This window comes from Xenopus tropicalis, chromosome 4 (genome assembly GCF_000004195.4).
Source record: "Xenopus tropicalis strain Nigerian chromosome 4, UCB_Xtro_10.0, whole genome shotgun sequence".
Classification (NCBI taxonomy): domain Eukaryota; kingdom Metazoa; phylum Chordata; class Amphibia; order Anura; family Pipidae; genus Xenopus; species Xenopus tropicalis.
In genome coordinates, this window is record NC_030680.2 from 23,218,039 (window position 1) to 23,222,556 (window position 4,518).

At 40.7% G+C, this 4,518-nt stretch overlaps 1 long non-coding RNA gene across 1 annotated transcript; it reads left to right on the plus strand.

The window, feature by feature from the left end:
* Positions 1-535: 535 nt before the first annotated feature.
* On the plus strand, positions 536-1,049 carry LOC116410540. Its single transcript, XR_004222459.1, has 3 exons — positions 536-760; positions 865-906; positions 1,029-1,049. It is a non-coding gene; the product is annotated as an uncharacterized LOC116410540 (long non-coding RNA).
* Positions 1,050-4,518: the final 3,469 nt, after the last annotated feature.

The window sequence follows — 4,518 nt, forward strand, 5'->3', positions numbered from 1 at the left end:
CTTTTTCCCCACTACTTAACACATCTTTAGTCATTTTGTGCCTTATATAGATCTTGATAGATGATAGGCCTTTAATTCTATAAAATAACATCACGTTTGTTTATCCCATTCCCAGGCTCTTCCAGAGACCACTGAAATCTGCCTGGTAAGCAGAAAAGGACCCCATACATTATTACTATTCGCTCCCCCTTTTTTATTTGCTAATGTTCATATTTTCTTTGTTTTCATCTCACCTTTTTTAGCCTTTAAAATAGAACATTTTACTAATTACACCAGTTTTTTTTAATTTACCAAGTGTAAAAACACTAATACAAAATGGCGCTGTCTAAAAGCTGTCATTGGGAGCCGCGCCGGCCAATCGTAACAATCTGTATTGGATTTTTGGCTCGAGAGGTTTTCATGATTTTTGTATTGAATATTGTATATTGAATATTCTTGTGCAAATGAGGTTTTCGCACTCTTATTTGTATTCGTTCTGCAGTTTTATTCCTTCGGGTTTTTTACATTTGAATCTTTTAATAAATAAGTAATTTGTGAGATTTTTGTGGGAGAATTTAGATAAATCTGCCGGTAACTCGGCCCAGTAACATGGTTCCCTGATTCCCTTCCATATCGGCCTCTGTGCATCCCATGTTTGTATCCCCGCGCCACTTTTCCCAGTGAATCTGATCTATTTTCCTCTCTTAATCAGGTTCCGTCGGTTGGTTTGGGCGACACCATCTGCCCAGAGCCACCGACCCCTGGTACCAACATCTGCCAGGTAAGTAGTAAAGGAACTATTTTATTTTCTGAGTTAATTAATGATAATGAACTACAGAACTATAGTAAGTTGATCCCATAACTAATCGTATCGCTCTTCATCAGGAGGAGCCAGTGCAGATCCCTGAGCCTGGCGAGGAGATTGAGGTAAGCATGAGGCTAATAGAGAGGGATAAATGCAAACCAAAGTCACTTATCAGCCAATCGGCTTATTTACAACAGAAATCATACAACCTTGCTCATCTTTTTCATTTCCCTTTCTTACCCAGGAGCGCCCAGAAACACCCGGGGCTCAGACTCGCCAGGTAAGAAGAAATAATTGTTTCTGCTCTCTTACACTTTAGCAGCCATATTAATGTCATTCCTACCGTGTCCCTTTGTGATATTTATACCCTGTCTCAAAATCCTCATTACTACATTGAATTGATCTGATCTGGGCCTTTTCTATTTCTTAACTAGGAGGAACCATCTGAGACTCCCTCCGACAATAACACCTGTCAGGTAAGTAAAAGGGAAGGGAGACATATTGTGAAAATGGCGCCACTCAGTATTATATTACTTTCCTTTATACAAGTTTTATCTCAGAATGATTTATGAGGCTAAGCTGATACAATATTATTCTTTTTTCCCCCAAAACTAGGAGGGAGCAGGCGACGCTCTGCCGCAGGTAAGCAGCAATGGGCACAATATGTTACGTTTATATGTTGTGTTGCACTGCAATAAGGAGTTTAACTGAACTGAGTTTAATCCTCTTTTTCTGTATTCCCATTAGGCCTGTCAGGAGCCTGAAAAGAGCCTTGATGACGTAAGCAGAAAAAAACCTTTTACAAACTTTGCATTCAGTTGCGCTGTGAAATATTTGTTTCTGATCTTCTCTCTGTTTTATCCAGGAAGAACAACATCGTTCGTCATCCTCCTCCTCGCACCATTCCTGTCACTGCGAGGTAAGCAGAAAATAATCAATGGACGGGAAAGTGCAATTAAAGACATTGTAAAGATTTGTTTTATCTTATTCTGTACTGATCTGGGTTTTCTAATCTTAACCAGGAGAATCGAAGGGGCATGCCTCCTTTTCAGCCCATCAAACTCTTTGGGGTAAGCAGCAAAGACAATTATATTACAATTTCCATCCCGGCATCAGATCGCCCTAGAGAACATTCATTTTAGCATCTTCTCTAGGGAACTGAGTTAATGTAGTTCTGTGGGGCTGAATTAATGGGAATAGTTTTATACGTTGTGTTAGATTGTAACACGCAGACTGTAGTCTAAAGATTGTAACTGACTTTATTTTTAATCCCCTTTTCCTGTCTTTTCAACAGCCAACATCATCGGAGGAATCCAGTGACAGTGTAAGCAGAAAAAGAAACCTTCTACAAACTTTGCATTCATTTGCCCTGTGAAATATTTATTTTTGGTCTTTTCTCTTTTATAACCAGGAAGAAGAACTGAGCGAGGAGGAAGCCCCCTCAGAGTTCAGCTCGAGGCGCTGTCTGCGCTCAATTGTCTTTTAACCAGACCCAGAGAGCAGCGGCAATAACATCAGCCTCCTGAGGTAGGGATAATATTACCTACTTTATTGTACCCATTATATATATTATTGGCTCATTTGTTGGTGAATTTGTTCTTCTACATTTAATAAAGTCACATATCAAATGCTCTTTTTATTTATTAATAAGGAAAACTCTTTCAGATAAAAAAAAAACTTGAATACCTCGAATTTACTAATTTGTGAAAAACTTTGCCCAGGGCAACTCCCATTTACTTCTATATAAACTCACACGCATTTAGATGGTGAAGTTTTACATTGGAGTTTTCAGGTTTTTTGCACTTAAATAACAGACATTTGAGTTTTCGAATCATAATTCGAATTTGAGGTTTTTCGAGCGCAAAAAAATCTTTAATCGTGAAAAAAAATCGAACTCGAACTATTTATAAATTCCCCATATATGTGAGAACCCGACTAAAATTTTACCTAAGATAATGGTACCCCAACAATGAATTAACCATTCCTTGTCCTTTATATATTTATTTTAACATTTTACCTAATACACTGAATTCATATGATAAATCCTTTTCTCTTCCTCAGGTGGAGCAAAAACATCTGAGCTGTAACACCTGCTGTATCTAGTAGAATTAGGTCTGAGGCAACTGGACTTTTCTGAGTTCTTCTTGGAAACGTTTCCCCTACTCATCCGAGCGGCTTCTTCAGTTCAGATGGCAGGTAGGGAATTCCCCGGCACTTGAACCCTTGAGGGTAGTACACTCACAGACATCCAATCACAATGGTTCTATTGAACGTGTTCAATTAGGGGTTGGCTGAAACTGACAGGGGTAAGAAGGTGAGATCCAGTGACAGTGGTACCATGATTCTTATTGATGAGGGTGTTAATCCTTCAAAGTACATGCCTGGAAGTGTAAACTGCTGTGAAACCGCCAGGGTAAGGGTGTCAAAGCGCCATTGTATGTTGATGACAAACAGAGTGAGGAAACGGCTGAAACAAGACACCACCCTCCACAGCAGAACAAAGCTGAATCCAGAACAAGTTTGTTCCTTACTGGGCCTGTGTCTCAATACCACCTACTTCAAGCACAAGGAAGTTTTCTATGGACAAAAACATGGTGGTGTTATGCCTGTGTCTCCAGTTGTAGTGAACTGTTACATGGAAGAAGTGGAAAAGAAAGCCCTGGGCACCTTCAAGGGAACTGAAAGATCAGTACTTGCTGTTTCATTCCCACCGCCCTTTGGAACATAAACTTGGCATTATTTGGACTTTACACCATTGGGCTGACACTGTGGCACTCAATGCAGAGGCTGAAGAGAAGGAATACAAACCTCTAAAAGGAGCTCTGAGAACTTGTGGGTCCCCAGACTGGGCCTTTATGAAAACTAAATGAGAGACAGGTAGCGATGAGCAAGTTTTTTCGGCAGGCATGGATTCACAGCCATTGGCTCATCAATAAAGACAAGCAAAGAGACCAGGCCAACACACACCTAACTGAATAAGCTCAATGGAATCGTTGTGATTGGACATCTGTGACTGTTCTGTTCCAGTCATACTTTGAAGGAATAAAATCTGCATCAATGGGAATCATGGTACCACTGTGATTGGATCTTACCTTCTTACCCCTGTCAGTTTCAGCCAACCCCTAACTGAATACGTTTAATGGAACCATTGCAATTGGATGTCTGTGACTGTTCTACCCTCAAGGGTTTAAGTGCCGGGGAATTCCCTACCTGCCATCTGAACTGAAGAAGCCGCTCGGATGAGTTGGGAAAACGTTTCCAAGATACACTCGGAAAAGTACAGTTGTTTTACACTTAATTCTGCTACAAGGCAGCCATTGGGGGGTGGGGTAGGGGCACAGGGGCCCATTTGTCATCCTCGGGCCCCACAATAACATCTGGTCCCCGATGGCTAGCCTCTTCTGCAGCAAAGGAAAGAAATATGGAATTCAGAAAACACTTGCAAGCGTTTGTAAGTGCATCTGATGCTAAATCAAATAGAAGTCGCTCTTCAAACAGAAGACTGACAACAATATTAAATCTTTCATTTTTTTGTAAAGAGACACATTTATACAATAAACGTTCCATTGTTGTGTGACATTGAGCGGCTCTGTTTGCTTATTAGAGAGACAGGGAAAGGTTGGGGGAACAGGGAGGGGGGACTGGAGTTTTGCTTTGCTGAGACACCCGAGAAACTATGGGGGGGCATTTACTAACCGGTGTTTTTAGAAACTCACATAAACTCCTGAAAGTTA